Raw genomic sequence first — 12,454 nt, 5'->3', positions numbered from 1 at the left:
CTGATGTAAATAATATCTCAATGCTGTCTGTTACTGAAAGTGTAGAATGAATAGTCACTTTTAAAGTGATATTTTTCAGTATCTTATGAAGTAACATTAGTATAATTTACTAACCATGAATGATGATGATGCAGATGTTTCTTGTTTCTCCAGTTAAATGTGTCTTGATTGGAAGCCCTGAAACGTTCAATTCTGCATTTTTATAAGACTCTGGACGTGAAAGTTTTCTTCAGAACTGAAATCTGTTAAACCAGAACCATTTAAGAAAACTAATGAAACCAACTTTTCAGACTCGAGATGAGAGTAAACAATGTGGAGGATCATACACAGCATATTTGACAATCCACCGAGTAAAATAACTGATAAATCACAGGTAAAAAAACAAACAAAACAGAGACAAAACGATTGGATGATGGATGATTACACTATTTCAAAAACAAACGGGCTGATTCTGACACTTTTTTCTTTTAAACTAATTTATTTGTTGTTAAGGTAACACTTCAGGGAATTCTAACTGCTTATAAAAACACTATTTTAATGGAATTATATGAAGGTAAGATGAACAGAAAATGACATTAAAACTTTCTTATTAAACCCTTAAATAATACTTTATAATGCATTATACACAGGGTTTTACATACAGTGTTACCAAAATATGCTATTTGCACTTGAGACATGGGCAATATGTGTAAACAGCAATAAGACGTTATTTACACTGTCTTAATAATAATAATAAACAATATATAAACCTGTGTTTCTTCTGGTTAGGTAAAAACCTGTTGCTTATATAAAGTCAAATCCAGCATACATTATAACACTGCTATAGAGTCCTTTAAATATAAGAGAGATAGCTGTTACAAGTCAGCTTGATCACTGAGTCATTAACTCTTTTTTGCGTACATACAAAAAAAATAAAACCGTGTTTGATGGATTTTTATGCAGATTAAATTTCCCTTACAAAATTAACAAATGTATAGTGTCATCAACTATATAAAATAGTGCTATAAATCAAACCAATATCTTGGGTGTATCTGTCATTATTTTTATGAAATGCACTTTATTTTGAAATGTTTTAAAAGCGCTGTGTTTTTGTGTGTTTCTGACTCAAGATTACACAAAGAACATAGGTGATATATTCTCCTTATATCAATTAAGAAAGGCAAAGCATGAGTACTGTCTATGACTGAAATATATTTGACATTTCATATTGCTTACGATGTAAAACACAACCTATGGAGTAACAACAGTAGGCTACTTTAAAATGATCATTATTATATCAACTATACAAAAGTTTGAAAACATGATTGCAGAACATTAGTGTGAAACATGTTACAACCTTGTAATCCCTATTTGTCCATATTGAATCATGTTTCTTTATGAAGATAGTATTTTATGCCTACTTACATTAAAAAGGAAGTGCCTTTGTGCTCCACATACAAAGTGTCCTGGGTTTCCTATTATTTACATCCAAATTTACACATCAGCAAATAATAAAAACAGTTTGATGATCAGTTTATCAAAATGAAAAACAATCTAACTGTCCAGTGTAAACACTGCAAGTACTTCCGTTCTGCTTTCACTTCCGTTTTTGTCAACAAGTTTGGTTGCCAAATCTGTCTGAAAAAAACCCCCACCTCATCATCTTCATAGTCCTTATACAGTTTGGTTGATATTCATATATTCATATTCATGGTTGTTGTCACTTATTTTCACTAGGGCTGCAACTAACGATTATTTTGATAATTGATTAATCTGTCGATTATGTTTGGGATTATTCGATTAATCTGTTTATGTGCTTATATTTTAGTTTCCCAAGTTAATTAATAACAAATGGTATTTATCAGTCAATAGAGACTTTTTAGAGATTTTAACCATTTTGCATTGTCATATCCTCATCAAAAATATACCTGGAGTTGTTTTATTATGTGTTAGTAATCCTTTTGTTGAACTCTTCTGCAATCAAAACACTGACCCAAACTCTAGCAAATTTCACAAGGAGATTTCAAATAATGTTTTCAACATGGCAGTCCTTAGAGCTCCTAAAGTAGTTTAACATCCCGAACAAAGCTTATTAAGGAATCTTTCAGAACATATTTTCACGAAGAAAAAGAATAAAACAGAATAAAATTGCATTTTATTATTTTTGTCCTGTAAACACACAGCTTTATAGCTTATGCTGTGAAATTGTAAATAATCCTTCGAATAAAGTGCCAGTGGCATGGAACCTGAATGGAACTCACATTTTAAAGTAAAATCCATCAGAAGGTTGTCTAGAAAAAAAAAAATTGGACACACATAAAAAATAGTTTTTTAAAAAAAAGTGCATTTCAAATACATTTAAACATTTCCCTCTCTCATTCAGTCATAATTAGGCTGCAAGACTGAATTATGAACTGGTAAACGACAAACTGATCACAGAACATGTTTGTAAATCTTTAAATGTTAATTATTAAAAAGCAATGTTATCAGCTTTTGCGACTAAACATTTGCAAACAACATTGTACTGGAGAATCTGCACAAATATAAGTCTTAAACAGTTCAGTAGTGCAGAGTTTACAGCTTACTCTTCTTTTTTGGAGGCTCAAAGAAAAGTGCTCCCACACTCTGGATGACTTCGGTTAGTAACTATGGTTTTGGGAAACGCACCCCTGCAAGTACAGCTCGCTGCATCGTGCGGTGGACATCCAACCCGGCCCACATCCAAGTGTGACGTCAGAAGATACGCCCATGTCCAAATACGGCACGTGACTCATTTCCCGCGGGGGATATCCAACCCGGCCCACATCCAAGTGTGACGTCAGAAGACACGCCCATATCCAAAAACGGCACGTGACTCGCATGCGCAAAATGGCGCTGCACTTCCTGTAGTCTATTTACGGTTATCATATGGTTATCATAGTTATTGGTTTATAATAAAAATGGTAGGCCCATATGGTCATACGTTACATCTGCATTGCTCACTGGTTTTGTAAGTCAATGACATGGTAATACAAGTAAACAATGTACGTTAAAACAATATTTTTGTATTTCTGTTACACAAATGGTAGTAATCAATAATCATGGTTTTGCTATAATAAACGTTTAAGGGAGCATATGAAGAGTTCAGATGCAAAAGCCTCTAAGTGCCATCTGAAATTTTCTTCTAGAATGATCATTTTTATTAAGCTTGTATATTTAAATTCAGTAATTTCACTTAAATGGCAATGAAAATTACCTATTAATTGTCATTTAAGTGAAATTACTGAACTTAAATATACGACCTTGATAAAAATGATCATTCTAGAAGAAAATTTCAGATGGCACTTAACGGCTTTTGCATCTGAACTCTTCATATACTTAAACTAAAACGAGTTTGTCACTTTCTTAATTATATGTGGACTCTTATATATTTACCCCTTCTAAATAAAAATAAATGTAAACTTTTTTACATTTCTTTCTATGTGGTTATAGAAATATTGCATTTTTACAACCAAATTAAGACTTCACTTATTAATGCCTGTTATAGCAAATAAAACAATAGAACAGCAGAATGGAATTTAAGTAAACCTTAAGTAAAAAAAAAAAAATATGGTGAAACTTGAAAAAAAAATTGTGCAAGTTCATTTCAGTAATTCAACTAAAAGCTGATACTAATATATAATATAGATTCATTACATGCAAAGTGAGATATTTCAAGCCTTTGTGTTCTAAATTTGATTATTATGGCTTACAGCTATGTTGAATTACTAAAATAAAGGAACTTTTGCACAATTTTCTAACACATAAAAACCAGTTAATCCCTCACTTATTTAAGTAAGCTAGTTTAACATATCAAAATACCATCGGTTTAAAATATCTTGGTCACAAATTAATATTTTGTGTTAATACATCAAGTTTACACACATGGGTAAATTTTAATTTACACAAAACAATTAAAAAATGTATATCAATCTTTAAACAACTGAAAAATTGGAGTGAGTCTTAGTTTATTGAATTGTAATGATTAACCTCCTTAAGTTTAACTAATTTGCTCATTATCAGGTAAAATAATGATGCAATCATCATATGCAGTCACTAAATGATATGGCCAGATATAAGAAGGAAAAACTCGAGAATGATTCAAGAATGAATTTATTTATATATACATGCATTTATTTATATTATATGAAAAAATTATTTGTGGAAGAACAAAATATTGTGCTACAACAAAAGCACCAAAAAGATCCCCCTTTCAGTTGCTGCAAGAATGGCTGTAGGCTTCAACTCTGTGAGAGTGAGAGAGAGAAGAAATAGAAATGTGTTTAACATGTTCAACTGAAATATATTTCTCTGATCTAACACTTATGGAACGTTGGGAGTTGTAGAGAGAGAAAGTCAAATAGAATATTAATGTTACTGACGCCTAATTTGTGTAAATGTAACGAGCAATACCCACCAATTGAATGGTCTCCCTTCTTTCCTCAATTGTTTGTCTATTTGTCTGTTAAAATCTTCCACTTCACTGAAATAGTTATCAGAGAACAGTCACTGTTGTGTTAACAGAAATATCAGTAGCAAAAGGGAGCACTGGGCATTGTGCAAAAATAATTAATAATCTACTCTGACCTGCAATGATAATTCGGACCAGAAAGGAAGACCTGCTCAGCCTCCTGTAAGGAGATATCCCGGAGGACAGCCAGGGCATTTATGATGGCCTATGAAAAACATTAATATAAATATACAATAATATCAGTATTAAACAGCCATTATATAGTAGTGCTAGCATACAGTTTATACAGTACATTTTATATGCACAGGAGCAGGACACACAAACACATTACATGGTTCAGCATACCTCTGGAAAAAGAACACCACAGATGAACTGCACTTCATCTTTAACGCTCAATTGTGTTGGTATCCTATCCAGCAATCCTCTCAGATATGAAAACAAGATGTCCTGCTGTTCCTCACTGTCGAGGTAGACAGGCACCCGGGAAGAAGTTACCTTACGTAACCACTTAGATGGCTTCCCGTTGAGTACACCCTAGGGTCAAACCATGGTACAACAACAATTATTTAAGGAATAAATACATTTAAGATAAAGATACAATAATTTGCAGCATAGTTGCATAGTCACTAATTAAAACATTGGCCCTTGGAGAATCTTTACTAGGAGTTAGTCTTTAAAGATGAATAAATGTGAACATTGTTAAAGTACCACCAAATGTTCCTCAGATCCCTGTAACTTCACAATAAAGTCCACTAGCTTCTTTTCCTCAGCTGTGCGGACATTGACAGCTTCAATGTGGGCTGGGACTTTCTCAGAGATAGCTTTCTGTCTTGGCACTCTGTAGACAGGCTGAAGAGTTCCTTGTAACAAGCTTCTGGCCTCATCAGTCCAGAAGGCAAACCGCTGACCATGCCTTTCAAACATTAAGAAGGTAAATCTAAAGCACTGCATAGGCAAAAGCATACACAAAATGTCTGATTAAGTGGAAGGTGTGGTTTAAAACTGTTTAAACCACAGATATTTCCAGTCTGTTTGTTCACCAAAATTAATACAATACCTATAAACAATTGTGACCATGGTACCTAGTGATGGGGACGAGACCGTCATTGAGTGATGATTGCCTGTCAACATTGCATTTATTTATTACTGTTAAGTGTTGTGCGTTTATTTATTTGAACATAAAAAAATGCGTTGGAAAAAAAATCTCAAGGACTCGATCCGAAATTATGACTGTGGTCCGAGACCGAGTCAAGACCGAGTCTTTGAAGGAATGAGCCCGAGAAAGCAGAAATTGGTCTCGAGTCTGGTCCTACATCACTAATGGTACCATATAGTTGCAGCTGCATACAGAGTGAGGAAACTATGGTAAACATTACCCATTCACCTTACTTAAGTTACATGTAGCTAAATGGATGATAGTCATTATTCATATCTAGTGAACAGATTTATATCGATTTGAATAAATGAGCCAAGGCACAAAATGAACAATAGACTGCAAATGGAAACATAAATGTAATAAAAAACAGCACAAGGTATTAAAACCAGAAAAAGTTACAGAAATGAATATACACATTGTTTAGTGGCGTCATACCCTTCTATTTTGAAGCGCTCCATCAGAATGAGACACCACCACTTTCGAATGGAAGACATGTCCATCTGAAAGATGTGTGACAGTGACGAGGAGAATCTTTAGTTCATAATGTATCCATTTTCTTCATGATGAAGAGTGTGCACTCAGACAACATGTAAAGTGAGAAATTTCCTTTTGCATTTTTTTTTTAAAAAAATCAACTAACCTCCTCGAAGTCAAACCCCACACCTGTCACAATGCAAAGGGTATACTGAAATATAAAAGACAGAAAACATTTTATTTACAATGTTGACAGAAACTTGTACAGACTTGCCAAATAAACTGACCTTACCATAAGCATGAAAACCCCACAGTCATTTCCACAGATCTGGTGTGGCAATCCCTAAAAAGCAACAAAAAAAGGTAACATACATGTCAAATAGATGAAAGCATTACCATCTCGGTTACATTATGACATCTATGATATGCAGATTATGGGAATTAATAATATTTGTAGCTAAATATGCATTTATTAATCACCACAATATCATGTCCAGTTTTTTCAGTCCAGCTCCCAGGATCAATTTTTTGTGCAAGATTTCTACAAAAAATAGAAAAAAAGAATAAGAACGTAGCCGAAATATATCAGTACAGGCTATTAGAACGTAGCCGAAATATATCAGTACAGGCTATAAGAACGTAGCGGAAATATATCAGTACAGGCTATAAGAACGTAGCCAAATATGTATGTACAGGCTATTAGAACGTAGCCAAATATGTATGTACAGGCTATTAGAACGTAGCCGAAATATATCAGTACAGGCTATAAGAACGTAGCGGAAATATATCAGTACAGGCTATAAGAACGTAGCCAAATATGTATGTACAGGCTATTAGAACGTAGCCGAAATATATCAGTACAGGCTATAAGAACGTAGACAAATATGTATGTACAGGCTATTAGAACGTAGCCAAATATGTATGTACAGGCTATTAGAACGTAGCCGAAATATATCAGTACAGGCTATAAGAACGTAGCCAAATATGTATGTACAGGCTATTAGAACGTAGCCGAAATATATCAGTACAGGCTATAAGAACGTAGCCAAATATGTATGTACAGGCTATTAGAACGTAGCCAAATATGTATGTACAGGCTATTAGAACGTAGCCGAAATATATCAGTACAGGCTATAAGAACGTAGCGGAAATATATCAGTACAGGCTATAAGAACGTAGCCAAATATGTATGTACAGGCTATTAGAACGTAGCCGAAATATATCAGTACAGGCTATAAGAACGTAGACAAATATGTATGTACAGGCTATTAGAACGTAGCCGAAATATATCAGTACAGGCTATAAGAACATAGCCAAAGTATAAATTGTTATATGAACATGTCAAACAGTATGCCTCATGTGTGAACCTAAAAATGGCTCTGTAATCAGCATCACCAAATCCAGACTCATGCAATGTGTAATGGGAGTCTAAAAATAACATCTCTCTCATGAGTGGCTTCATGACCTATAATGTGGTATTTGGTAAAAGATAAAGATACACAACATTGTACAAGTCGTTAGAAAAAAAATTATGGAATTCACAATTTCAATTTACATGATTTAACAATAACCGCCACATGTACAATCTAATATCTTAGAACAGTACCAATCCCTTACACAGAGAACGAAGTGATCTGGCCCAATTGAGTCTGTCCATGCCGGAAACACCAACAAGTCTTTCATGTCAACATCCTCCTAACATTAATCAAATGTCTTGTAATTATGCAGATCTAAATTTTTGGAACAACATACACATTGTACTTTTTGCATACTTACTGGAAAGTTGACAACCACATTATTTGGTGTACGCTTCCATGTAGGAACTACGTACATGTTCTCTATATATATGTCTTTTCCCTAAAGTACAAAAAAAAAGTAAATATATTTCTAAGTAAAAAGTTTATAACTACTTTGAGAGTAGACAATAAAATGAAAGAATATAGTAACTGATAAATTATGTTGAATTTAGGCTTTGGTCTAGTGTATATATAATACATATATAGAAGTTACATACGTGTTGCTGAGCTGCTTCATGGATCAATTTAAAGTAGGCATTCCCAATCTACAAACAAACAACCAAATAAAATATAAGACTATCATTAATTGTCTCCAAATATCAGTAATCATTAAAAAACTAATACAAACAGGGCTTTCCCCCCTCCTATTTTGAACAAACTTCCCACTACTCACCTGGGAATCCATGTATCTTTGTAGCCCTAGGCTCCAAAACTCTTCACGGGTAACACATATGGGCCCTTCTTTTATAATAATTTCCGCTCCAGGCCGTCTCATGTCCAGAACATAGTTGAGCTGAAAATGACTATTATTAGTACAAGAGCAAAATACATGGCATTCTTTGTTAAAAGCTTCTAAAGTTATTAAGGCCAGAGGATTTTTTTTCTTTCTTAACATCAATTATAGAGTGGGTAACATGAACAATCTGGGGTGTAACCTGTAGAGATCATAGATCAAATATCGGTTACACCCATAACTGTGCAGAACCGAAGATATTGATCCAAACGGATCACGGATCAATGATGATCCGTTGCACCACTACACATATCACATTTTAATAATTAGCTTACCAATTTGTCCTGGATAGGATTCAATTCTTTTTCCCAGGGTTTACTCAGTCCTGAGAAGCCGAGGGAAGCTGGACTGGGCGCAGCGAGGGACGCTGGACTGGGCGCAGCGAGGGACGCTGGACTGGGCGCAGCGAGGGACGCTGGACTGGGCGCAGCGAGGGACGATGGACTGGGCGCAGCGAGGGACGATGGCTTGGGCACTGACTTTGCTGTAACTAAAACAGAAAATGACTGTAAGGGTCCCTTAAACCCATAAAATAAGCATTCTGTCATACAGAAAAACAAAATGAAAAGCTTGACAAAAGAAAAGCAGAATGAGTCCCTCATTACTCACCAGTTGCCGCAGTATCAAAAGAGGAGGATTGAGAATTCACAGCCATGGTCGCACCTAAAACACAAACAAACATCCTCACTCTTATAAAAAAAATACATAAATAAATATATAATATTCACAATCAAAGATGATTGATCTTCCGACCACAACAACTGCACCTTCGTACCTGGAATTTGACTGCATGCTGCAGTATCAACAGAGGAGGATTGAGAATTCACAGCCATGGCTGCACCTAAAACACACATAAACAAACATCCTCACCTTAATAAAAACAGACACATATATAAATATATAATATTCACAATAATATCATTACCACTAAGACTTAATAATGAGGGTGGAATACATACCCAACACTGTCTGACCATTGGAATTTAACGCTATGTCCACTCCCATGCCCAGTCTAGTCTTCATGTTCTCTATGGTTCTGGAGTTTTTGTAGATGTTGTGGTGATGCAAGATGTTCCGCATCAGAAAGATGTGTGAGGAGGGAGTCATCATATTAAGAAAATGGTTATTTTTTCTCATTCCAGAGAAGAGCTGTTCGGCACACTGGCTATTAAGCCAACCACACAACTCCGGGACCAGTTCCACCTTACGCAAGGTATCCCTGGCGTCCTTAGAATTAGCCTCATGGAAACGATCATATAGGGCATAATGATCAGATGATCCTGTTATAGGGTGGCCATTTACATCTGGCACTGACTTTTCTGTGAGTAGCCACGGTAAGTTCACTTTAATCTGCCCAGAATTTGCAAGCTGAATGTTTTCCTCTGTAGGCTCTAGCAGCCTGCCCCCATGAGGATGGAAGGTTTCGGGTTTTCTAATGTTAGTGTGTGTTGCCAACCCTCTGGCAAAATCATACAATGAAATATTTGGAAAATGTTTCATTGAAAACAAAAGGTCTGTGAAGTCCCGTGGGCTCTCAGCTCTGATGTTAAATTTTACCCCATAGACCACAGCACAAGGACAGGTGACCACAGCCCATCCACCTGTTGAAGGAAAACACAAATCACAGGCCCGTTTGAAAGAACCGTAAACAAAGAACTGCCTGTAAAGTGTGAAAAGTTTTTTCTGTTATACAACACAACATACCAGATGCTCCCCAGATCTGTGAAAACACCTTGTCGTAACTGGCTCTGTTTTTCATTTCTTGCTGCAGTCGTCCAACCAAGTCCATTCGCGAGCCCTTGGGGTCGATGCCACACTCCCTACATAAGGAACGCACTGCCTCTATCTATAGTGAACATTAGCATATTTGAATAATTAACACATAGTATGATTCAGTAATACACATATATTAACTGACATAGCTCACAGTAAATGATTTAATGACTCAAATACCTTGAGTTTTAGAAGCTCATCTGTTAGCCGGTCCTCTGTGAGGGTAAACTCGGATTCCTCCTTTACACTATAAGGAGAATGCACCTTCTGATATTCTGTATTGAGAAGATGATTCCCGCTTCTTGTGTGAGGACCAATCCATGGAGCCCAGTTATGGTAGCTCGGACGAACCACAAAGGGGTTTGCCTTATTGTCTTTGAATAAGAAATTGTTAATAGAATATTCCATCATAATTCCATAGTAAAGAAAGCAAACACTAATATGTCATACCAGCTGTATCAGGGAATCATACTCACTTGGAACCAAGCCACGGCTGATCATTTCCAGAGAAACATGTTCCCAGAAATCTTCAGCATTCACCTTTCCATCAAAATCCTCTGGTGGTTCCTCAATGCTGCTCACTAAAAAGCAAGACTTTACTAAACACAAGTCTTACCTAAGTTGGACATGCAATGTACATGACATAACAAACGAGTAAAAAAATAAATAAATGTGTGGACTTACCAGGCATACTAAAAACACCCTTCTTATGAAGGTCCATTACGACAGACACTGGATGGTAACCACATGTTACGCATGCAAAAGTGTAGGTGTGGTCGGATAGTGCCTCAAAACTCAAGTAGGCATGCAGGATCCTTGTTTTTGAAGGAAAGACTTTACCCGAGGTTCTCTCTAAGACCTCAATTGCACTTCCTACAGCCTGGTGAGTCTGCCAAATAGAGGTCACATTATGTAAACTTTACAATACATATTCATGCAAAATTCTTTGTTGTTGTTTTATACCACAAATTCAATACAACAAGGTTCTTTACCTGGAGACTGTTGCGCAGAAAATGGCACAAGTGTATTGACAGAAGTATGTGGTCGTCAAAATTATAGATACCATCGCACCACTCCTGATATCGATATACCATGCCACATCTATAGCACTGTTTCCTGTACATTGATATTCCTACCAAAAGCAAGTGCCAATAAAGAGGTTACCAATTTTTTTGTCACTGATTTACCGTACAACCCTAATACATTAAACACTAAAATGAGTGCATGGAGATGCTATTAAGCCTACAAGTGGAGAGGGAGACCCTGACAATCATGGTCATCAACACTTAACAGTACATGTAAAAAGGAATTAAATGTTAAATTAATGATAAATTTAAATAAAACATAACAAACCTTCTATGACACTGGTCATCGTCAGGATTTTGGCTTTTGATGTGATGATCAATGGTTCACTCAGTGGAATTACCTCAGAACATTCTGTGCAAAAGGCTTCAGATGGTGTGAAGCTCAGAGGAAAATTACAAGAGTTTAACACATCTGAGGGGATGACTGCAGGTAGTTTCTTTTTATCAAAGATGTACCTAACCATCCGAGACAGATTCTGGCCTTCGGGTGGGTACTGGGCTCCGTCCTCTGCCTCAAAACCTTCTACATTGGTGGGAAATTGTTGTGCAATGCTATCCTCCTCCACACTTCTGGTTTTCCGGAAGAGTGCCCTGTCCACTTCAAATAGGTGCCACTTTGCAACATTTTTGTGAAGGCATGACTGCCTTGGTTTAGCACAAGGACAATGCCAAGAAATTGTTTTGGCATCATAGGAAACCATGACTCGACCAAGCCTGCTGTAGTAGGAAATGGTGGGCTCGAACACAGAAATGTATTTTTTATGGCTGGGCCCACAAACGGTCACTAGGCAGGAGAGAGGGACTCCTGCGTCAATTGCCTCTCTCTGGCGTGCCAAACATTTCTCCTTCTTGTCCTTTCCAAACCACCTATCATCAACCATGGCCTGTAAACCTTGCTCTGTCAGTAAGGAAATCTCCCTTCCGGCGGGTGGGCAGTATGCAAGTGATCGAAGGTGATGGCACTCATAGGAACGGATGTTTGATCTTTCTGCAAATTCTTTATTAATTCTGCAGATATCAAGTTCACATGCTGTTCTTTGTTCTGAGCCCCACGTCTTTCTGATTATGTGTATTGGAGTGTTGGGTGCTGAAAATGCTTTTAGGTGGTTCAGAGCGCTAATATCCGTTTTTATTGGTGTATGTCGTCTCAGAATGTGTAGCCTTACATTACGTCTGTTAAGTAACAGT

The 12,454-nt window shown here is 36.3% G+C and overlaps 1 protein-coding gene across 2 annotated transcripts in view; it reads right to left on the bottom strand.

The window, feature by feature from the left end:
• The window catches only part of LOC132106099 (gastrula zinc finger protein XlCGF8.2DB-like), a 102,466-nt gene that overhangs the window by 57,997 nt on the left and 32,015 nt on the right, over window positions 1-12,454 (bottom strand). The gene's annotated exons all lie outside the window — the stretch shown is intronic.

The sequence above is a fragment of the Carassius carassius genome, chromosome 26 (assembly GCF_963082965.1).
Source record: "Carassius carassius chromosome 26, fCarCar2.1, whole genome shotgun sequence".
Lineage (NCBI taxonomy): Eukaryota > Metazoa > Chordata > Actinopteri > Cypriniformes > Cyprinidae > Carassius > Carassius carassius.
Note: the sequence above shows the minus strand (reverse complement) of the source record. Positions and strands in the feature narration are given on the sequence as shown.